Source organism: Cupressus sempervirens, chromosome 4 (genome assembly GCF_028749045.1).
Source record: "Cupressus sempervirens isolate cs-2001-9-10 chromosome 4, ASM2874904v1, whole genome shotgun sequence".
Taxonomy (NCBI): Eukaryota; Viridiplantae; Streptophyta; class Pinopsida; order Cupressales; family Cupressaceae; genus Cupressus; species Cupressus sempervirens.
In genome coordinates, this window is record NC_143121.1 from 181,745,201 (window position 1) to 181,771,958 (window position 26,758).

The 26,758-nt window shown below is 27.9% G+C and overlaps 1 pseudogene; it reads right to left on the reverse strand.

Moving 5' to 3' along the window:
- Positions 1-24,021: 24,021 nt before the first annotated feature.
- On the reverse strand, positions 24,022-24,953 carry LOC149560573 (SKP1-like protein 1A pseudogene; annotated as a pseudogene).
- Between the last annotated feature and the right edge of the window lie 1,805 nt (positions 24,954-26,758).

Sequence of the window (26,758 nt, forward strand, 5' to 3'; positions counted from 1 at the left end):
CTTCTAGATGAGTCATAAGGTTGTAGACACCATGTGCTTAATTGGTGCACTAACTCTTGTCGTGTTGACATTTGTGAAATCAAGAGGTGCGTTCACTCCTAGGCAAGCTTATAACTTTTATTTTAATTTCTTTTATTACTTTTATTATTATTTATTTATTTATTGCTTATTTATTATTTTTATTATTATTAATAATTTTAATTTCTAATTTCTTTTATTTAATTATTTTTTCAATTAATTTCTATTTAATTAATTATAATCAAAATATCAAAGATCATGATATTATATTAATTTTCTCAAATAATTAATTTATTAATCAAATCTATTTATTAAGACTTAATTAATAGAAAATTCACCATAAACCTCCAAGATAAAATATGAAAATCCATCATAGAACAATTCATACAACATCAGTCTAAAGGGTTAAAAGTCATGAATTATGTCATCCGACACATTCAAAAGGTAAAATATCGAGATACTTGTCCTATCTCTCTGGGAAAAATGGTTTAAGGGTTTGGGATTTGGAATTGAGAATTTATCTCCCTTCTCTTATCATTGAGATAGTGGAATGGGGTATGCTCATCCTAGCAATTCAGGGAAGTTGATACCCAGTACCTGCAACCTGCATAAAAACCATGCATGTACATACAATATATATAATGCTAAGCTAATCAGGCAATGGAAAGAAGTGGTGCATCATGTAGATCTCGACTAGCAGGTGACTATGACTCCCTTCCTTAACCACATCATAAATGCCATACATAAAAACAAACACTCACACCATACACATGCAAGTATGGGGTAAGTACCCATAATAAAACACATGTGATAATAAACCATCTAACTAATCATCATCAATAACTGAAAGCAATGTAATAATCATCATGCATACATGAAATGTAGAGTCTAAATAATCTCATCATACATCAACTGAATCCATAACATAGTGTTTGATAGTCTCAAAACAATACTACTAACCATCAACATAAAACTAGTCTAACATAGTCTGAGAATAATAGTAACAATGTATCCAGAAAAAGGTAAACGAGGGCAGGCACCACATGAGGTTTGACATTAATGTAAACATAATATTTTTTTCAATAGTAGTTTCAAATAGATTTCATGGCACCCAATTATCTTTAATGATGAGTCTAAGTTCTCCAAGTCAAACTTCTCTACATTCAATGATGTAATCGAGAATACTCAATTCAAGGAATTCTGGAATTAATTGATTAATGGACATGCATAGTGGATATTTATTTTACCCTACTCTCTTCCTCTACAAGGATGCATAGGGGGACTTTATTACTCACTATATAATTGGATTCCTTATTTCATTAATGTATTGGTTTTTATGATCATCAATGTTATTCTTTTTTGTAATTAGGAACGTATATAAAGATCTAACTCCTCATTTACAGATTAAGCATTTTCTAAGATTATTTCTATGATCTATTGAGATAATAGATTTTTCATCAAGCATTGATGAATATTTGATGTATCTTTGCTCTTTCTTATCCTCTTAAATTTCCTCATTTAGATTATGTTTAGTTTAGTGAAAGTGTTTTAATTGGAATGGAGAGTTTGATCATATATTGATGAATTACTTTAGTTCATATTTTTGACATTTAAGTGATCCTATATCATTATGAAAATTTTTCTTGAAACTCTTTCATGAATATTGTTATCTTCTATCATTCATATAAATTGTTCTTTATGGTGGTGTATGTGGCAGTATGAAAATATTTCACATAACTTCAAAAGATTGCAAAAGTTAACATGTAGTTGTATTATAACTTGGTGAAGTAGAACCTGGTAAATTGAGGAATTTATCCACTAGGATACCATATATTTTCATTTCCTCCCTTAGGAGTAGAATAGAATCTCTAACCCTTGTCCCATTCTATTTTCACATATTTCATTAAAACCTAAGAAAGTACTTCATTACAAATTTTTTTGATAGCTTTTGCAACCAATATGACTTGAAATGAATCTATGTAAACATACATAAAATTCCTTGTGATCATCAAAAAATTATATCAGCCCAATCTTATCAACAGTCAAGACCTAATGTTGAAGTAATATGGGAGTCATTGTATGATCTTTAATAAATCTTGGCATTTATGAGACTTTTTTCAAGAGAGTATAAGATATTTTGGTATTTTGTTCTATTGTTTGATGGGTCATAAAATACATATCAAAATTAGTCATTCTTTATTTCATACATAATGTTCACTACTACAAAGTGAACATATGACCTAGAAAATTAGATAAATACAAATTAAAACCACAACATTTTAAACAACTCAAAAAAATGAACTCCATAAATAATGTGCCCAATAAAAAATGAAAATAGAAAAGGATCTTACAATCACACTTCCAATAAATAGGTAAATCTTCAAATCTAATGAAATAAAATAACTACAAAGAGTTTTAAAACCCACCAAAACCATAATGAAGACTACCCAGAATAAGAAAAGGTATGTGTAATAGATGCAACTACCATGTACACATGTATCCAAAATGTCTAAATCACAAAGAATCCACGTGAAGAATTGCAAAATGTAAATTATGGGGATTTAAAAAGTTTTTCCATGTAGCTACAAGGAAACCTTCTTCACTACTCTTTTATCAATAAATAAATGGAAAATACTATGAGGAAAATTGGACACAGCCAATAAGAAAAATGAAATAAAAAATTCAAAATTTTAATTTAAGAAAAAAATATTCCCAAGCCATAGATAAAGAAAATTATTTGAAATTTTCATAGTTTTTGAGACATGAACTAATAACAAAAACCAACATGAAAAATCTCTTGCCTCATGGCGATGACTAATAAGTAATAAATCTCATATGAATATAACTATATATAATATCATCTATTGCATAGTGATAATAAAAATATTTTTAGATAAATAAATATTTCTATCACCAATATTATGAAAATTATATATACTAATAAAAAGGTGAATGCCCCATAATAAGCTAAGTGACTCTAGCTATTATTGGAAACCCAAATTGGTCTCAAAGATCACATGCTCATTTCATTAATTTATAGAGGCAATAAGAAAAATACATAAAGTGATATATTTGCAATAAACTAAGAGTGAAGAGGATAAATGAGCCTCTATCATTCATACATGTTAAGAAGAGTCATAAACAACATGCTGATTTTTATGAGTCATGTGAACCACATACATAGTAAAATAACTAGCATTGAAGTTCTAGTATAAAAACTTGCAATTTTCTTATAAAAAAATATGTGATGTGGAGATATCAATATTAATTATTTTAATAAGTATTAGAGAAACTTCACTCATAAAGAAATTGTAAAAATGTAACAATTGTTTAAATATAAATTTAGAAATGTAATCAAGAAAAACATATATTGACACTTTCAAATATAACTCACAACTAATTACCAAAGTAGTATTAGTATATTAGCATTCAATTTATAATATTTATTGCAAACAATAAAATTATAAATAAATAAATAATGATGTTGATGAATAAAAGAATAAAGTATGCAACTGATACAAATAATTTAAATTTATAATCTCACATGAAACATGGAAGGGCTATAATATATAATCCATATGACTTAATATTAAAATATTATATAATGAACTAGTCTTGTAGATTGGTGTTTATATTTTACATTTGTAAATAAAAATAATTCCAAATTTTTGAAGAAACTAGAATATAAAAATCTAAAGTACCTACAAAGGTGAAATTTAGTTGTTCATATTATATTAAAATAAAAAAAATACAACACTAGAAATGAAATAAATATACTCCTCATAGCTAAAAAAATATCTAGTCATAAATTAAACATGTAATCAAATAAATACACAAGAATTATTCACATGGTGATATTGCTATCAGGATTTAACTATGTGATTTTGAGTCAAACTCATTGACCCATATTTCATTAGTGATTCAACATGAATCCATCTCTCATGAGAATAAATAAAACATTTAGTAGTCATTGGATCTAGGAGATCCTTGGAGGGGTGAAGCACCGAGACTTCCCAAGAGGTCACCAATCCTAGTACTACTCTAGCCTGAGCATGCTTAACTACGGAGTTTCCTCCATGGTTATCTCCTACTTATCAATTGTTCACATGATCGATATTTGTAGGATCATGGTGTGCCAAACTATAGTGTTTAGTGGCAATGAAAATTTATGACATCAGTATCAGTCATTTTGATGTAAAATTTTGAACTAGTTATGAACCTTATATCAAAAAATTGTAAGAATAGAATGTGTAGTAAATTGAATTAGTTTCTAAAATACTATCCCATTTCTCATAAAAAAATTAATTAGTCAAATTTTGGAATGTCAATGCAAATGTATGAAAAAATTCAAGGAAAAATAAGAACTAGGTGTATGTGTGACCACCTAAATCACAATCAAATGATAATATTTTATTTTATGATTCTAGATATAAGAAGTAGACTCATACTTGGATGTGATCCCAATTTTTTGTAATTTCATTCTAAGTAAATAATTAATTTTGAATTTGCTACTACAACATTTCTTTCAATAAAAAAATCTCCTATCTAACCACAATAACTCGTTCAAAACTATAGAAAATTATTTATTTACTTTCCTAGTAGGAAAAAATAGAATGTGATGTTGGTATCTCTAGCCATTGTTTTCTATTAGTGTCAACCACTTAGTCATTTAGAAGGCCAAATTAGATGGTCATCACTATGCCTGAGATACTTTATATAGGTCAAGTCATGTAGATAACCAAGTACATACCAAGCTCTATAGGAGTTGAGTAAGTGTATGGTCAATGACTAATTTCTATATGAGTAGATCTCATCATTGAATGAGTAAATTCCAACTATACAAGTTCAGTATTACGTACTGTGTGTCGAGCATTAGAAGAGTAGTACATTCAGAGCATTAGAAGGGTAATATAGGCCTAGAAACAACAATGATAAGCATTAGGAATTTTTAGATACCAAGAAATGTAGATTTTACATAAAAAGTTAGTAATGAAATAGAGTTTGAGGCAACATGATTATCTGGTAGACTTGGAAGGAAAATTTAAAGTTTGCAGAGGTTTTTGTAAAATATTTAATACATGCAGAGGTTTTTACAAAACATGTACATGACGTTCAACGATCAAGATGAAGAAGCAAAACATAGAATCATCTAGAAAAACTTTAGGAAACTCTTTAAATAGAAATGATCTTAACCTAGATCATGTGGATTATCATAAGTGAAAAAGAGAAGGAGATGACAAGAGTATATGTGCTACGATGGAGCATTATATAGTAAAGGGTTATGTTATCATCTAAAAAGGAAACTAACCTATTCATAAGAAGTGAAATGAAATGGAAAAACAAGTACCATTAGATCATATGAGAGGATCAGTTTTAAGTGACTTGAGTCAAGGTAAATCTCTTAACATGGTGGTCTTAATAGATCTTTGTAAACCTCCTAACAGAGTCCTTACTTTGTGTAAGTGTTAAATTCTCTAACAAGGTGATACTAGAAGTCTCTTAAGTCATTAATAGTGCAAACTCCTCATAGGGTAGATCATATCTTATGATCAATTATTGTAACCTTAACCGGTTAACTTTATTACTACAGTAGTAAATATTTGTGGATGTCATCCCCACTCCAATTTTACCTTCACTTTGGAGGGTTTCTAGGTAATGAATATTTTATTATGTGTTTTATTTTCATGAATGTGATTGATTAGATTTACATGTTACAATAAGTTATCATTACAAGTATTACATGCACAAGTTATTGATAGATCTAAATGAATTGGCCAAAAGTTTAAATTGTTAAAGATTCTAATTCACCCCCCTTGAGTATATTGTGTATCTTGTTTATTACTCCATCAATCAACATGTGAGCCATCTTTCAATTTTTGAAAAGATTAAACCATTTAAAAAGTACAATTTTTTTTTTCAATCAGTATGTAAGTCAACACTTTATAAGTAACTCCATTATAAAATAAGTGATAATTACTTACTAATCTCATAATTTGACATCAATTATATCGATGGTAAGATGATTTAATATCCTCAAGAAACCTTTCTCATTTCATCAAATTTAGATGAAAAGTTGTTTTTTTCATCTTGCCACTTTTTTGCCCATTGTGATCCTACGCATACCCTGATATTAGCCATTATCTACATGCAATGAATATTTCATAAGTTTTGAGTTTTGTGTGTTTGCTAGCTCATAAATTTCTTTGATAATAAACTACCCAATATTTAATTAATACTAGATAAGTTTTCTCAATAAATAATAAGAATTAAAAAAATGAAATCCATCTTAGTAAAATGTTCAGTGAAATGCCCATCTAGTTTTACTCCTCATTTTTTTCTCTCCTTCTAGAGTAAAATTAATTATTATGCCAAATAGCAGTCAAATTTTGTAAGTCCATAAATCATTAATTCTATCAACAATAGTTTGACATATGAGGTCTAGAAGTTTTTTCACATTCAGATAATTAGAAACTTGCATATATCAAATCATTCAAAAAAAAACCCACACAACCAATTTCAAAATATGGATGCAACATGAAAAATCTATTTTTAGAGAAGGAAAATGGTGTTTGTGATCTTTTCCAATTTAAGTACATGCATTATAATAACCCATTTTGATGAGAAATGTCCAACCTACCATAAGAAGCTTGAAAAGTGTTTGTTGATAAACTTTTACAAAGTAAGCATCCAAAATTTTCACATTTTCCTCTTTCTTTTTCAATTTTCTTTCTTCCAAATAATATTTTATGTATTTGACAACACTTCTTAAAATTGAGATGGAGACATTTAAGATAGGGAATGTTCCACAATCATCTAAAAAAAATTTAACATGACATTCCATTTGCAAAGACACCTCATACAAGACTTCAAAATCCTCCTCATTTAATCTACATACTATCACATTGTGTTGCTTTTCCATGACTAAGTTAGGGCCTCTAATAGAAATCTTTGAAATTATTAAATAGAAACTAAACTAGTGGATTCTACAGAAGAAAATTGAAGTCAATGACACTAATGTAATAAAGCATCACAGATCTATAAATATGACCCTTCTTTAATTGATAGATGGATGGAATGGAATTTCCAATTACATTATTTCTATGCATTCCAAATGTGATTTGATATTTCAATATGTGCAGGATCATGGTGGGCAAGAAATTGGTCATATAAAAAAACTACTCTTTATTTGAATTTGATGAAATAAGATGGGTTTCTTAAGAAAATTATCATCATTCCATTGATATAATTTCTATCAAATTATTAGTCTAGTAAGTAATTATTACTTATTTTATAATGGAATTACTTATAAAGTGTTGATATATATATTGAATTTAAAAAGTTAAAATTTAAAATGGTATAATCTTATGAAAGTTTAGAAGATGTAGCAAATTCTATTATTTTCTTACTATGATGAAAATGAAAACAAATTTTAATTTTGTATAGTTTTGAATGAGTTAAGGTGGTCTGATGCAAAAGCTTTTTTATTCTGAAAATGTTTTAGGAGAAAATTAAAAATTATATATTTCCTTGGAATAAAAATATAATTACAATATGCAGCATGTCTGGGTATGAGTCTAATTATTATATCAAGAATCTTTAAGAAAAAGTTATTATCATTTGATTATGGTTAAGGTCGTCAGAAATACACCCACATCTTATTTTTCCCCAAAATCCTTTTATGATTTTTTATTTAAATTCCAAATTTTGACCAATTAGATTTTTTTTAATAAAAAAGGGCTAGTATTTTAGAAACTACATTTAGTTTAGTACAAATTGTACTCTTTCATTATTTTCTATATAAGGTACATGACTAGTTCAAGATTTCACATCAAGTTGACTAACATTGATGCCCTGATTTTTCATTTCAACTTAAGGCTATAGTTTGGCCCACTATAATCCTACACATACCCATTTTCATGCACACTTTCTAGAAACTAAACTAGTCAAAGGAATCAATTTCTTCCAACTAGAACTAATGATACCTATCACTACATAGAGGTTTAGCATCAATAATGATTTAAAAAGAGGTAAATTAAATGATTAAGTATTAAAAAAATACAACTTACTTCTTCACTATGAAGAAAAGGGATATAAAAATGTAATGAGGATAGAAGTATGAATCATGTTATAAATAAAAATAGAAGATTCAATTATTTTGGTTACAAAGATGATGACTTTTAAAAGAATTGACCGCTATGGAGAATGTGTTCATCAAGAGAATCTATATATATCTAACTAAAATCCTAATTTGAAACAATATTATAATTCAAAAGTTAATCAACATCTCAACTTTAATCTTTGATAAAATTTGACTTTAACTCTAACTATAATCATTAGTTCTCCAACCTCTATCCTTGAAAATAATACAAACCATGATGTAAACCCTAATGTTAACCATAATTTTAGTTATAGATCCTAACACTGATCCCTTTAGTAAAGCCCACTCCTTAACCTAACCCTAATGTGTAATCCTCTTCAAGACTCTATTTCAATCATAATTTAATCAAATACAATACTTTTTTAGACAAAAATAGACATAGTAATTGTATTACAATTTTATTAGTTTTAATATATATTTTCTTTACATGGGTTCAACAAGGACTTGTGGAGGAAATAACCCAAAAAGAAAACATCCACTTCTACCCATAAAAATCCTTTAAAAACTACTAAATACAACATTTTCCCTATAAAGGAAACATATAATATTTTCATCCTAGCAAACTACCTATACTATGGGATATATATGATTTCCATATGTAAATTAAATTATCATCTCAATTCCACCCCTCCTCCTTGCTCAATTACATAGAATGGGATAATTTGAAGTGTCAAATATAAATAAGGCCAATTACTACACAAAGTGACAAAGAAGATAATGCCATATATAATATAGTTAAACCCCGCTTATATAGAGAGAAAATATGACCCCAAAGTATTAAAATGAATAGATATATTGATGAACTTTTGTAAAGACAACACAAATTCAAAAAAAAAAAAAAAAAAGCAGTAAAAATAAGATTGAATATATGAAAGATGCACACTTTATTAACAAAGCATTATAATTTTTTGCTCATTCATTTACAAATGAGAGGAATTCCCTATTTATAGAGCTTATACATGGTTATATAGGTTTCTTAAGAGGCTCAAGAAGGAAGTATTCTATAGATTTCTATGTATTTTTAAATTTATATATTCCTCAAGGAAAGATGCTTCATGAGGTAACTCAAATTTTTTGGAGCATACATTATATGCATTCCTACTACTAATAAATAAACATTTTTTCAAAACTCCCTCACCATGTTTATTTTTACAGGATAGGAACATCCTTAAGTCATAATAAACATCTAAGTTTGGTGAACTTGAAAATGGATAATGCTTTTGTAAATATATTGGCAACTTGAGCTTCTATTCCACCAAATTGTAACTGTAGCTTTTGAATTTCAATTACATCTCAAACAAAATGATGATGCACTTCTATATATTTTTTCCTTGCGTGATATATCAAATTTATTTTTAAATTGGTATTAATTCTATTTTTCAAAAAATATTTTATAGGTAGAATTATTTGTGGATGGTTTAGCTCTTCAAGTAATTGTCTCTAATGTCACCTACATAATTAGAATTTGTATATACAGCTAAAGTGGGATCTCCTTTGTATTTGTATTTAGTGCAAATATGGTGAGTACCCTGAATGTATCTTTAAAAAATTTAGGCTTCTTTCCAATGTTCAATGTCTAAATCTCCCATCTACCTAGATACAATATTGATCACATATGCAATACTTGGTCTAGTTCTAGTATGATACAAAATATCTCCAACAAGTTGCCTATACCATTTCCCATCTACCTTCATTTGAGTAGAGTTAGTACTCAACTTAAAGTCTACTTCATATGGTGTATTAGATGGTTTCCAATCACTCCTATTAAATTTCTTCAATACATCAAGAGCATATTTAGTTTGAGAAAGTATGATCCTTCCTTCTTCTTTTCATACTTGTATGCCCAAAATGTAGTTCATTAGCCCTAATGTAAATATTTCAAAAATGTGTTTGAGTTGATATTTAATTGTCTCAATGTCACATGTGTGATCTTCTATAATAATGTCATTACTATATATTATATACACATCTAGATCATCTTTGCTTATTTTAAATCCAATATCTAGAAGTTACTTATTTATTTTGGAGTATCATGTCCTTGGTTCTTTCTTGAGACCATGGAGTGTTTTTTGTAATCTACACACCAAATTTTCTTCACCATATTTAATAAATTCTAGTAGTTTTTACATATAAATTTATTCTTTTAAATCACCATGCAAAAAATCACTTTTTATATCCATTTGAAAAAATTTCTAGCCAAAGAAACTATTATACAAATGGAAATTATTTTGGCATCTAGAGCAATGGTTTCAGTATAATCTATACCTTTTATTTTTCAAGAAATCTTCAACCACTAACCTTGCTTTGTATTTTTCAATAGCTCCATATGATGTAAAATTTTCTCTATAGGTCCACTTGCAACCAACCACATCATTGTCTTCTAGAAGTGTTGTTAATTGCCATCATCCATTTTAATCAAAGAGTTGTATTCTTCTTGCATAGTTGCTTATCATTCATATTTTCCTTTTACTTCTTCATATGTCCTTGGAGTGTCAACTTGCATCACTTTATACATAAGAGAATAGTTAGAAAAATATATTTATATGACCTTCTTGATAAATTTTCCTGGATTTTCATTATCACTTTCACTTGAGTCTCTTCTCCTATAGTAGTTTGCACACCTTGACTTTGCCCATTGCTTCATCAATAAAAATTGGAAAGAAAGATAATGTTGGATAATTATCATTGTTAACATATTCATGACAACGTATATTTATTTTAATATAAATTTCATTATTTTGGGGTTGTGTAACCTATATCCTCTTGATTCCTCACTATGTCCAACCATTATGCACTTCTCACTTTTCCTTTTAAGTTGTGTGCTTCTCTTATCAAGGATGTGAGCATATGCATTATAACAAAAATTTCTCAAATGCGATACTATAGGATCTCTTCCACTCCATGCTTCTTATGGTATAATGGTCAAAACCACATTACCAAGTGTTATATTCAAACTATATATAGGATTATGAACTACTTCAACCAAAAATTTAGGTTCTAGATTTCTAGAATGAATAATACACCTATATATTTCTATTAAAGTTCTATATTTTTAAATTTCAACATCCCCATTCTTTTGGGGTGAATAAGATAGTTGATTTCTTTTTAATACCATGTTATTCAAAAAAAATAGAAACACCTTATTCATGTATTCAATTCCTCTATGAGATCTTATTATCTTTAAACACTTTGCACTTTGTCATTTAGTCAAAGATTTAAATTAATTAAATTTTTGAAATAATTCATCCTTCTTTTGTAAAAAAAATACACCCAAATTATTCTACTATAATTATCTATAAAGGTGAGGACATACCTTAATCCTCCAATTGAAGGTGTTTTAAAAGGACCCATTATATTACTATGAACTAAATGTAGAGGATTTTTTGTTCTCCATGATTTACCTTAAGAAAAAAATTTCACATGTTGTTTTCCCATTACAAATCCCTCAGATACCTTTGGAATTGATGATATATTTGGAATCCCATGCACCATTTGTAATCACTACATAAGCTTAAAATTTTGAAAATTGACATGGCCCAAATGCTCATGTCATAACCTACTCATATCATCATATTGGGCAATAGCACACATGTGTTTATCTTCAAATTTAGAAGTAAATTATTAAAATGATATAATTCATTATATATTTTACCAATTCTAGTAATTCTATAATTATCATTAAAATCTTTGATTAAACACTTATAAATGTTGAATTTGATTTAATAGCCTTGACTTGAAATTGGAGACACTAAATGTTGAATTTGATTTAATAGCCTTGACTTGAAATTGGAGACACTAAAAGATGATTTGCTTTTAATTTAGGAACTAAATTTACACTTTTGAACAAACCATTATCAACCTTAACATTACCAATCCCTTTAAATTGTAAAGAACTATTATCTCCCAAATATATTTTATTTGTATTATTTTTACTTATTGATTCAAATTTTTTATCATTATGAGATATGTGTCATGTAGAACCAAGATTAATAACCCAATCAACTTTGAAAATAATATTTATCTTCTTCTTTGTATCTCTATTCTTCTTGAAACATTCATTTTCCTCATGACCCATTTTGCTACAATAATTACATTTCTAATTACTTCTATTTTGATCTATAGATGAAGAACTTTTAATTTTATAGTTCCAATTTCTTTCTTTAAATTGATTACCTTGTTACTTTTACTTCTTATAATATATTTTTTCTTCCATTACAAATGCTTGAGATTCTCCATCAAATGATTATTTTTCCTTTAAATTTTCTCTTCTCTTCTTGAGATAGCTTACTGCATAATTATTTGGATTTAATACTTTTTAACTTACCTACTATAGATAATTGCCCTTATAAATGATTGATAAGAACCTGGAAGAATTTACAATATAATTTGCACAAAATCTGAATCATCTATATATTTTCCAAGTGAATCAAGCTCATTTTTTTCCCTTTAATTTTCTTAAATATGGGACTATCTCTTGTGAGCTTGAATATTACATATTAGATAACTCAAAAATGAGAGATAAGATCTATACATCACCTAAATTTTCATATAGATCCTTCAAAATTTATCATACTTTGAGTCCACTTCTCTCATTACAAAATTGTAGAGAAAGCACCTCTAAAAGTGTAAGCTTGATTAGTTTTGTTTCCTTCTTTTCCCTTCTATTCCAAATATATTGATCCTTTTCTAGATTTGTAGGCCTTTTTTCATTACCATTCATAATTTCATAACAATTTTGAAGAGTTAGAGTGATTTCAATATGAGATACTCAATCATAATATTTTTTTTCCATCTAATTGAACTATGAGAAAAGTAACACCAAGTGATTTAATTGCAAAATTCTCTACTTTTTGGATGAGAATGAAAGAGATTTTAAAATAAAATTAATACCCAAATTGGGTTTGAAGTGTTCTCACCAAATAGTTTAAAAAATTCCCTTCTCCTACTGCAATATTCTTCTTTTTCTAGAAGAAATGTTGCTCCTCCTCACTCTGAAACCATATCCTACATGTAAAAATATTCTTGCCAAAGAAAAGTGTATATTCAAAACCCAAATAATTTTTTTTGATACCATGATGAGCTACATAATAAAAGAAGCACAAAGAGGAAATATAGAGTAAAAATAGCATAGCAAAAACAAGATTGAATATATCAAAGATGCACACTTTATTCACAAAGCACTATAATTTTTAATTCATACATTTATGGATGATAGGAATTGTCTATTTATAAAGCTTCTACATAACTCTAGAGATTTCTTAAGTGACTCAATAAGGAAGCATTCTAGAGAGTTCTTTGTATTTTTTAATTTACATATTCATCAAGGATAGAAGATTCATGTGGTAACTAAATTTTTTTGGAGCATACATTAAATGCTTTTTGACTACTAATAAATAAACATTATTTCCACATATATCAATCCATGTATGTAAAATAAATGTGGGTGCCACCCAAAAGGGATATTCAATGAAAAAAATACCAAAAAGCTACTAACATCTTGTTATACCTAACAGGAGGAGGCCACACCAAAGTATTGAGATGAACAAATGATTGATGACCACCCACCATAGAGGTAAAGATAGGACCCCTCTAGAACAAAAAAACAACAAAAGAGACTATCTTGAAAAAAAAAAATTACAAAATCAACAAAAGAAGTGCCAAAGTGTAAACTACTGCAAAAGAATCACCATTCTACATCCAAGTTGATAAGTCAAACAAACAAAAATTCCCAATCTACAATAGATAATCCAAAAATTATATGGTGATTACTCAAAGAAAAAAACATGAGAGATGACCATTATTAAGAAAGAAAGAACAAGGAAAGTTAAAAGATACATAATAAAATGTTGAGAAGGCTAAAAGGAAAAAACCTAAATAAGTAACTCCATTTCATAAGTGTGGAAGTGTGTAAGCATAATTAAAGTTAAATTACATAGTTGATAATCATCACTACAAATAAAAGTAGGAGTCATTATCTATCACACATGAACAAAGATCAAATCTCAAAATTTAACCATGCCAAGATGTTGTATCCACAATAATGATTAAGTAAAGGGGAAAAAATCACATCTGTAATGAATATAACACACCATTAAACCAAGGATGAATTAAGTCTAATCTGATACAAAGAGATGTGAGTGAAGTTGCGTTCAAAACAAGTGTCTAGGAAAAAAAGAGAGTTACGATAAGGGCATATTAATTATTCAAAAAATGAAACATCAACTAAAGATTACTTTGAAAATTAGTAAATGGAAGGTACATGAATTTTTTTCAATATCCAAAAAAGATACGTGGCAAAGACCAATTGGGATCATGGGACAAGTTTCTACAAAGAGGAAAAAGAAAGTGGCAGGGAAGATAAATTGAATAGAAGAAAAATATCAAAAAATGAGTCTACATATATTAAGAGGTAACTAGAATGATCACCATAAATAAAACATGAGGGTGGAAATAAGAAAAGAAGTAAATAATAAGAGCAAAGGTGGTGATTTTAGCTTGTGTAATGCATATCACTCAAAAAACCTTCCCTTAGCTAAGGGAAGTCATTTATGTTCAAATACAAATATTATACTAATATATTCAATATATTTCATGTTATTTCACAACTTCAACTAGCTTTTGTTCATATATATTCTATACATATATCTTTCTTGAGGTGCTAGCTTTTATATAATTATGTCACTATAATTGATTCTTCGTGTGAAGGACCTAATGAATTTAATTAAAGAGTGTCAAAACAATTTAATGTATTTCATTAGCTATAGAGACAAAACATAAAAATTCCATGTTAGATAGTTGAACAATCTGAGAAGTATAAAAAAAATTATTTCCATAGAATATTTTTAGCACATTATATATTATATCCATATAATTTTTTTAGGACATTACATATTACTTATAATTTTTTAATAACTAAATTCCACCATGAACTCAAATGAAACAAAAATATCAACTTAAAAGTTATATATCTTGACACTATAAAGGACTACCTATAAATTAATTTATCAAGAAGCACCTATCATGTATCCAAATAAAAATAAATGTCTTCTAAAACATAAGTATATAAAATAACATTTGTTGGTGCATAGTGATAAACTAATGAAAACTTAGTGAGCAATATTATGACAATTGTATACCACCATAGAGGTGAATGTCCCATAATAATGCTACTCTAGATATTAGAGTAACTTCACTTGTAAGAAAAATATACTAATGTAACAATTCATTAAATTTAAAAATAAAAATATAATTGAGTGAAATACAAACTACCACTTTCAAATATAACCTATAATCAATTACTAATTAACTTTTAAGTACCACCTATATAGGCAAAGACTTATGTTTTCACCTCATTTTCTACTATTAGCTTGCTTGCAATCCAAAAATATTAAAGTGCAATTGTAATGTTTGCACAATTTTTTTAAATTTTTTTAATTTATAAAAGGTTGTTTCTTTTTTCCTAATTGGCTTATTTTATTATTTTTATTTTCAAAAAATTCAAAATATTGTCTCCCAAATAAAAAAATTAAATGTCATAAAGAACTGTAATTTAATGTATGTTAATTTTTGTCCAATGAGATATAATTGTGTTTGCTTCTATTCTAAAAATATTAAATTATAATTGTGTTGCCTCCATTCTAAAAATATTAAATTATAATTATAATGTTTTGAAGACATTTTTTTTTTAATTTTAATTTTTAAAAGATTGTTTCTTTTCCCTAATTGATGTAGCATATTTTCGCTGGTGATTTTTTTATTTTTCTTTTCAAAAAATCAAAATATTTTTTCCTCCCACCAATTTTAAAATACTAAAGAACTTTCTATTGTAAAGATCCAAATTCATAATGTCGTTAAAATTATAACATTATGAAATAATAAATTTTATATTATTATATCAAACTCAATAACATTATAAAATTAATTTTATAATATTATATCAAATTTAATAAGGGCTTGGTGAAATCTAATCTAGACAATAGAGTTGCGAAAAATGTAATTAATCAAAATACTTTGGTTGTCTTTTAGGCATAGTCCAATATGTTGGATAATTATTGTTCAAAACTAGTATTGTTGAAATACAATTTTTTTCCTTTATAATTTTATGAGAATCCAATATCTCTCACAAAATAACTTATAATCAGCTTGTCTTTTTGAAGAAAAAAGTTCTAGTCAAAAATTTGTTGGGTTTGAATTATTATTGAACATAAAGTACAAACCAAAACAATGACTGATTACTTACAAACTTGATTTTGTCCAATTTGAATCAAGCATGAATGGAATAAGTTTACTTCTATTTCAAATAGGTTAATGGCATCAGGAAAAAACCAACTCTAGTTTGAGAGTTTGACCAGCAATAGATGTTTTGAGAAATAGTTTGCATTGACTTGTATTGTGTTATGCATAGAAGCCAATTCAAGAATTGGGAGAATGCAAGATTATCCATATAATTACATAGACCTATTTTTAAAAACAATATTGTCCATAGAATTGGTTATTACCAACACGTGTCTTCCTTGTTATTGTTGAGCATTTGGATTTGATTTATGTTTTAAAAGGTATTGGGTGTAAAATAAGTTTGATGAGAGATCGATTTCAAGAATCGATTCATTCCATTGGTTGTTTCTTGTTTTATTTGACTTGCAATGAGTTAGGATGGATGAGTGGGACAAACTTGCATGAGCTTATATTTAAAAGGCACCAAATTCAAGATTTGGTTAATCAGAAGTCATATGACAATATTGAAAATGAAACTAAGTCTATTATAAGAATGTGTATGAGCTTTGTCGATTTTACAGTAAAGTAAAGTGAGTGTTATAAAGTGAAGCAATAATATACACATTTAGGATTGTGTAATACACCTTTGCATCATAAAGAAAGATATTAATAATATAAGAGGTCTTAATATATAATATAGTTTATTATGAATATTAACTATTTATTATTATCATTTATAAAAAAATTACATTTATTTTAATCTTAATTCTTTTTAATTCTTTTTCATTAGGCAAAACTCAAGCTATATCACAACTCTTGTTTCATATATCAAATAACAAAGAAAGTACTATATATTAGCTTTCAACATGAAATTATTAAGGAGATGCTACAATTTAGAATAAAAATAATGAAGTATATTGATAAAATAATAATAAAGGATGTAAGTAATTATAAATATGAAATTTACAACTAATAATTAATGTTCACAGTCATTCTACAAAGGTAGAAAGGATGGAGTGGGATGGTATAAGTGTGGTAATCTATTTTTAGAACTTACTATTTCTACTAGTTTAAATTTATCATTTTCAAATTTAACTATACGATTAATACACTTGCAAAATTAGATGCAATATTTTTAACTTAATAATTTGTATAAAATAATTTTATACGATTTAATTGGATGAATCATTTTGAGTCTTATATGGGCCCTATTTATGTTCAATATTTTTTTGAGAGTAGTTAGTTTAGATGTCTATACTTTCAAAAAAATATTTTTTACAATTACTTTTTTTTCATTCAACTAAAATATTACAAATATTATTTATAATTAATTATATAACCTTTTCAAAAATACTATTATATATTATTAAAATATTATTATTTTGGTATTATAGTTTATTTATAATAGTACTATATGATATAATCATATAGACGGAATAGAAAAATAGCTTATATATATATATAAAATAAGTTGAGAGATATCCTATTTTCATAATCCCATAATTTTTATCATCCCATATTTATGTGAGTCTAAGAGGTGTGAGGAAATGATTTGAGACTCTTGATCTTCCTGATTTTTACTTTCATTTCCTCTTTGTAATTTTCACAATTTTAATTATAATTATATTTAGTTTATATTTTTCTGACATGTAAATGAACATCAATTTTTTTTTCAAAATGGAAAATGTTTACATTGAAGATTGTTGCCATTGTAGAAACCCTTTCAGCTTAATTATAACTATACAAGATTTGTATTCATTAAAATATTTTATTTACTATAATCAATTTATTAAATGAAAATTAGAATTATACTAATAACTATAAAAATAACTAAGGCAAGTACTAAGGCATTTTATGGCACTTGTTTAATATATCTACAGTAGTTTCAATAGGTAATGTTAGTTTAAAAAAAAAAAGCCAAATGGTCAAGTGGCATTTGATGAGTTTGTTAATGCTAACATTTGCTAACGAATCATTTGGGATATCTTTAGTTTAAGATGTAGTTTTCTAATAATTTGATTATGTAACAATTAATATAATTTTCTCAACTGCCTGAATAGTTTTTAGGTTGTATATATTCTCTTGTTCTTTTAATAAATTTGTTGTGTGTGTGTGTGTGTGTGTGTGTGTGTGTGTGTGTGTTTTTTCCCAGTTTCACATTCTTTAGGCCTATTACAATGGTATTAGAGTCAAGTTGTTGGAGAAAAGGAATTTAGATTGAATTGTGATTCCAATGAATTCTTTAATTTCAATCATATGAATAGTTCTTTCTGGAAAAGAGAATTATCATGAATGGTTTTGAAAAGTTAAAAATACTCTTATTTTTGATGATTTGTGGGATGAGGTTTGTGAAAGAAAAGATGAAGATGAAGAGCCAAAGTAGCCTATAGATAAAAATGAACTCGTCATCTAGAAGGGTAAAGACAAAAAGGCTTACGACCTCATTGCTACCTCCATTATTGAAGAGGTAAGTAGACATATATCTCTTGTATGAGTACATTTGCAGCATTAAGGTAACTCAAAGATCTATATGATTCTCATTTAGAACTTGAAATCATTCAATTATTGTTGAAGTTATTCAACTTAGAAATGAAATATAATTATCCAATGAAGTTAGCCTCTAAAATTAGGGCTTTATTTCATAATATTGAAGCCATGGTTGTAAAAGTAGATCTATAACTCACTGCTTTTATTAAAACTATTTATCCTACCTATTCACACTATCTTGAATCTCTTCAAGCTAGTGAAAAGATGAAAGATATAACATTTGACAAACTTGTGGAGAAGATTGCAAAGAGGGAAAAAGCATTTGGAAAAATAGAATCACTTTCAAATGCTGAGACTTTGTGTCTTGCACAAAAATAATAGGGGCAATTGTCCCAACATGAGCCTTCTAGATATGATAGTAGCAATATAGGTCATGGAAGAAGATAGTCTAGAGGCAGGGGGGATAAAAATAATCAAGGTGATAGACAATATTCTCAGCCACAACATTAGCATAGGGATTATCAACAAAAAGAGAGGTAATCTATACAATGCTATAGATGTGGAAAAATGGGTCATAGTGCCAATATTTTTCAAAATCCATGGGAGAAGATTTGTGACAAGAAGGAGAAGCCACCAGAAAGAGGTAACCCTCTTGAATCTACACATAATGCTATAGCACATTCCAATGTTGGGATTGAAGAATTTTTTAGTACTTCAAATTCTAGTTTGAATGATACTTGGTTGTTAGATACTGGAGCCACATGTCACATGACTTTTATAAGAGATTTTTTTGAGACATTCAATGATAATGTGGATGGGGTAGTATATTTTGCTAACAAATCTGAGTTAAAACCTTTAGGCATTGGGTCTATTAGACTTAAATTACCAAGAATTCCTAATTACATACTTCCTAATGTTCTATATCTTCCACAATTGAAGAGAAATTTAATCTCACTTGTGCATATTAGATAGAAAGGTCATTCAATACATATGTTTGATGGTATCATTGAGATTAGAAGAGATGATGATCATGTGATTGTAATGACTAGAGTTGAAGATGACAAACTTTTATATTTGAAAGGTACTTCATCAAGTTCTCAGAATTATGTAAATTTCTCATTGCATGGTGGTAATATTTCTTCTAGCTTGTTATGGCATGCAAGATTTGGTCACATTAACTATGATAGTTTCAGAATTATGAAAGAAAATGGAGTTCAAGGACTTCCCACTATCCGAAAACAAATTTCTCAATGTGATGCTTGCATTTTAGGCAAACACATTAAACAACCTTTGCATGATTCTATGTTTAGAGCTTCTAAAAAGCTTGGTCTCATTCATACATGTTTGTGTGGGCGTATGCCCTTTCCATTAGCAAATGGAAACAACTACATAATGACTTTTATTGATGACTATTCCAGGATGTGTTGGGTTTATTTATTGAAAGAGAAATATCAAGCTTTTATTACATTCAAAGATTTCCATTTGTGGATTAAAAATGAGACTCAACTCAATATTGGAACCATAAGAAGTAATAATGGTGGTGAGTACAGTTCTAAAGATTTTGAAAAATATTTGCAGGAAAATGGTATTAAGCATCAGAAAACTATTCCATATAACCCACAGCAAAATGGTGTAGTACAATGGATGAATCTCGCACTCCTGAATATGGTAAGATCTATGATGTTTTTAAAAAATGTTAAATTAATGTTTTTGGGAGAAGCAATTCTCTGTGTTGTCTACATAAAGAATAGAAGTCCTTCTGTTGCACTACAAAGCAAAACTCCCTATGAAATGTGGCATGGCCATCTTCCAAGTGTCAAGCATTTTAGGGTTCTTGGTTGTACATGTTATGCTTTAATTCCTGCTTAGTTGAGAAATAAATTGGAAGCTAGGAGTACAAAGTGCATTTTTTTGGGACATTCTACTACTTCCAAAGCTTACCATCTATATGATGAGGAGAATAAAAAATTCATTATTTCTAGAGATGTTATATTTCTTGAATTTGACAAGAATGCACACTATATTGGCAAGCAACTTTCTCATCTTGATAGATTTCAATCAAAAAATTTCTATCATGAATGGGATAATGAACTTCCAACTCTTGAAGGAGGGAATCCCTTTCTAGGTCAATCTTTGGAAGTTACAAAGAATGAAGAACCTGGTGAAAGAGAAGACAATAGTTCTAAAATAATTCTAGAATCTGAAATAGTTAGTGAAGAACCTATTGAAAGAGAAGACAAAAATTAGAAATCATTTGTCAAGAACCTGTTGCACAAGAATGTGAACTAACTTGTGAAGAATCTAATTCAAAGGCTCTAGAGGTTGATAAAACATCAGAGAAATCAATCCGTAGATCAATGTAGACCAAGAAAATTCTTCAAAGGTATGAAGATTTCGAATTAAATTTTTCTATTGTTGATGAACCTTCTTCATTTCAAGAAGCAACAACAAGTGATGTATGGAGAAGTGCAATGCAAAGGGAATATGATGCTCTCATAAAAAATTGAACTTGGAGGTTAGTGGATCCTCCAAAAGGAGCCAAACCTATTGGCCACAAGTGGGTATATAAGAACAACTATAAAGCTGATGGTGCACTTGATAAACACAAAGCAAGACTTGTAGCAAAGGATATGCTCAGAGAGAAGGTGTTGACTACACCAAAACTTTTTCTCCTGCAGCCAAGTGGGGAACTATTCGAGCATTCTTTTCTTTGGCAGCACAAAAAGGATGACATATACATCGTATGGATGTTAAAACAACCTTTTTAAATGGAGATTTGAAGAAATATGTCTATATGCTGCAACCTCAAAGGCTAGGAACAAAATGTAGGTTTTGTCATCAAAGGCCAGGAACAAAATGTATGTAAATTAATAAAATTTGTGTATGGTTTGAAGCAAGTACCACATGCTTGGTATGAAAAATCAACTGAGCACCTCCTCAAATTAGACTACAAGAATTTTAGTCTAGATGATGCAACTCTCTTTGTTAAGAAAATTGGTAGATCAATTGTGGATCTAGTTGAATATGTTGATGATCTTCTCATCATAGGCAACACTGATGATTATATAGAATCCATTAAGAGAGATTTGAAAAAATATTTTGATATGACTGACTTGGGATTACTTCATTATTACCTAGGTATTGAAGTCATTCAAAATTCTAAGTTCATTTTTATTTCTCAGAAAAAAAATATTGGAGAGTTATTATACAGATTTGGCATGAAAGATTGTAATTTTGTTTCCACTCCAATGGAGCAAAATATGAAGATTTCATCCAATGAAGGAAATACTTTTGAAGATCCAACCAATTACAGGCAACTTGTTGGAAGTTTGATTTATATCACCACTACTCGCCTTGATATTACCTTTGTAGTTGGAATTTTTTTCAGATTTATGCATAAACCATGTGAAGTGCATTGGATTGTAGCACAATGAGTTTTAAAATATTTTGAAGGAACTCAAACTCTTGGCATAAAATATTCAAGAGTTTCAGATTTCCATCTTGCTGGCTATTCTAACTCAGATTTTGATGGTGACAAAGAGAATGGGTTATCTACTTCTTGTTATTTGATGACCCTAGGATCAACTACTATTACTTGGAGATCAAAGAAACAAACAATTCCTGCTGACTCTACAACTGAAGCATAATATGTAGCAGCAGATCAAGCTATAAAAGAAATTGTGTGGCTAAGAAAAATTCTTAATGACTTAAAGGGGAAACGGACAACTTCAACAACTTTATTTGTTGATAATAATTCTGCAATACAAATGTCAAAGAATCCTAAATTTCATGATCCAACCAAGCATGTCAATACCAAATATCCCTTGATTTGATATCATGTTGAAGCAAAAACTATATAGCTGAAACATTGTTCCACTGAAGAACAAATTGTTGATATTTTTACTAAAGCACTGGGACATGTCAACTTTGAACAATTTTGAATGCTACATGGCATGACAAATATCCCTTCAGATTAAGGGGAGAATGCTAACTAATCATTTAGGATATCTTTAGTCTAAGATGTAGTTTTCTGGTAGTTTGATTATGTAACGATTAATATATTTTTCTCAACTGCCCAAACAATTTTTAGGTTATATATATTCTGTTGTTATTTTAATAAATTTGTTGTGTGTGTGTGCATTCCTAGTTTCGCATTCTTTGGGCCTGTTACAACGTTTGCTCTTTCTAGGTCAGATTTCACAACCATTGTTATGTTATAATCTTAATATTTTAATAAATAGAATGTATTATTTAAAATAATTTAATAAATATTACATTAAAAAATTAAACTTTAGAAATATCAATAATCTCTTTTATTTAAAATTAAGATTACAAACATAAGTTATAAAAATGTTTATAGTTGAAGTAAGAAAGATTAACTACTAGTTTAAACACAAGTCACTAGCCAAAACTGATATGACATCAAAGAAATTGTATTCAATGTACTCTAATTATTAGTCAATTTGAACATTGGCATATACAAAACAAAGAAATAAAAAATTGTAAAAATGACACAAAATGAAGAGCTATATAATTAAAACCAATTAATTTATTATATGTTATTACAATAAATGAAATATTATGAATTTCATATTTTTATATATTTCATCCTCACATATTAATCTTAGAATAGGAATATGGTTATTAAAAATCCATCCTTCAACACCCAATTTTGAGAAAAAAAAATTGCTTTCATAATTTTAAAAATTAAAAAGCTTACCTATAAAAATTAACATTAGAAAAATAAAAATTAAATATAGAAAAATTAATCACTAGATAAGTACAAGTGATTATGAAATACAATATAGAGTCTGTTCAACCAAAATAGGTAGGATGGCATTGGTCGTTATTAATTTGTTTTTAAACAATCTAGTACTTTGAAACAAAATAACTATATTCCGGTTAACGAAAAAACTTATTGACGTAAATGAAAACCTTTAACCAAAGAAGTGGACAGGTTGTTTTTTCATCACTTGATATCAGCTTTCATTTAAATGCAGTGAACATTTCAGATGTTCGAATTTACGTGTTTCTTAATCCATGAATCTCTTTGACAGTGAGCCACCCAGAACTAATCTAATGCTACAAAAAAATTCTCAATCAATATGCAGAATACAAATACGAAATCCATCTTTGTAACATGTTTAGCGAAACGCCCATTCAGTTTCACTCCTCAATTTTCGCTCTTCATCCGGAGTAAAATCATTTCTTTTGCCAAACAGCTGCCGAATTTTTTGAATTGATAAATCTTTAATCCTATCAGCCATAGTTTCACATATGACGTCCAAAAGTTTTTCCACGTTCAGATAATCAGCAGCCTGCATATACCAAATGACGTCAAAAAAGCTGTGCAACCAATTTTAAAACACAGAATACAATACATCAAAGAATTTTTCATAGAAATTATAATAACCCAATTTGTTGTGAAATGCCGAACCTACCATAAGAAGGTCAGAAAGTGTTTGCCGATCAACATTTACAAATTGAGCATCCCAAATTTTCACGTCTTCCACCCGTTTGTTAGATTTGCTGGCTTCCAAATGAAAATTTATGTATTGGATAACCTTTCTTAAAATTGAGCTGGAAACATTTAGGAGAGGCAATTTTTCATCATTGTCTAAGACTTCTTCTGTAAGACATTCCATCTGCAAAGCCACCTCATACTCCACCTCAAAATCCTCCCCATCTGAGCTGTGTAATATCATCTTTTGCTTGGCCATGACTAATTCAATGCCTACAGCGGAAATCTGTGAAAATTTTACTCAAAAATTAAACCAGCGAATTCCGCAGAAGAAAGTTAATTCAATGACACTGATATAATAGAACGTAACAGACCTATAAAACATGGCTCTTCTTTTAACCATTACATAGTTCGTGTGGCGTTTCCACTTATACTATCCCTTCGCATTACCATTGTGGTTTGATATTTTCATGCGTATTTTGTAGAAACTACTGTAGTCGAAGGGATTAATTTCTGCATGCTAGAACTGAAAATACTTATCACTACGTAGACATTTAGCTTCGCAAAGACTTTTAATCGTTGCTTGGGACAGTTGTAAATGAGATGATCGAGCATAACAACGCGCAACTTTCTTCTTAGTTAGCACAAAATATTTTAGAAAGATGTAATGCGGATAAATGGAGTATGACTCCTGAAATAAAATAAAAAATTGAGATCCGATTGTTTTGGTTACAAAGATGACAACTTCAAAAACTATTGACGAGTATGGAGAATGTGTTCATCTAGGTAATCTATTGCATAAGTCAGTGCTAATGTAAGCTATTTGTATTTTAACCATGGTGGGTAGTTGCCATTGCTACCAACATACGTGTAGCATCAAGTTAGAAAGATGTAATCTATCAAACTTATTAGACATTTATTGAGAAAATATGTCCTTGTCTCTATGCCATTAGAGAATCATTTTATTAAAGAGGGCACCTGATTTCTTTCAGATGATCTTCATCAGTACGATAAATTATTAAAGATGTTTTCTATATTAGAAATAGCTAAAACAAGGGGACTCGTTGAAGATGTTGTTTCTTTGACGAGTTAGTAGTTTCTACTATAGACTAATCTTTTAAAATATAATTCATTGTTAACGATTAATTTTTGAACACGTGATTTTTCAGCCTTATTGTACTTGACGTAGGCACTTTGCACAATCAGTCAATTAGCATTGCAAATATTTGTCAATTATATGAAATTATGTTTATCTCATTTCAATTTTTCTAAAGTTTATATATATTTTATTAATGAAATATATTATTAAAAATAATTTCCCTTATTTATAATTGGCTTATTTCATTTGGTGTTATAAGACTCCGTTTTGTAGAGCTCTATCCATATTGTATTTTTCTTTGAGAGATTGTTTAGTTGTTTATAAATATACATATTTAGACAATGTCATGAAATACAACTAATCTATAAATTAGATTTTGAATGCAATTAATTAAGATTGAGTTAATAAATTATCCTTCTATTCAAATGTCTAATTCTGATTTTTTTTTTTAAATTAACATGATTTTTGAAATATAAATATTTACACAATGTAATTAAATAACAATCTATAAATTAGATTTTGAATGCAATTTATTAAAAGTGAGTCAATAAATTACTCTTTTATTCAAATTTTATATTTTTCAATTTATTTTTAACATTATTTGAAGAAATATATGCAATCAACATGCCATTAACTTTCTTAAATTTCAAAACTATAATTTAGAAGCTTAATTAGACTCCAAATATTAGTTGAATTTATTCATTAAAATTCTTAAACAAATTAGGTTCTATTAAAAAAAAAAATCTTTTCATTGAACGTAACCTTTAGAAATCTTTCCATTGAGCCCAACCTTTAGAATCTTAATTTTTTAATTAAAAAAATTAAAGAAATTAAAATGAAATATTATATAAAAATTATACATTAAAGTTGATTTTTTTTTCCTTTTACATTATAGTTAAAAATAATAGGGGAAGAGACTACTAATCATTATAACTACTTTCAATTTGTAAAGAGATACATTTGAATTTAGCTTGAATAAGGGGCACAAAAAGTAAGAATTAATGGATGAAAATAAAAAGATACAAATATATAAGATAAAAAATGAGTATAAATAAAATAATAAAATTAACAACAATCGATAAAAAATAAAATATAAAAATTAATAGTTCAATAAAAAAGTTTTAAAAAGATTATATTTAACAAAAAATAAGTTTTCATTCCTTATTTTATTTTTTCTTTTCTTTCTTTTAATTTAAATTTTATTCATTGCTAATTTATTTTCTCTTTCTTATTCTCATTTATTTTTATTTGTTTTCTTGTTTTCTTTATATTCATAATTTATTTTTTTACTTATTTATCTTGTCATTCATCAATCCTTGTT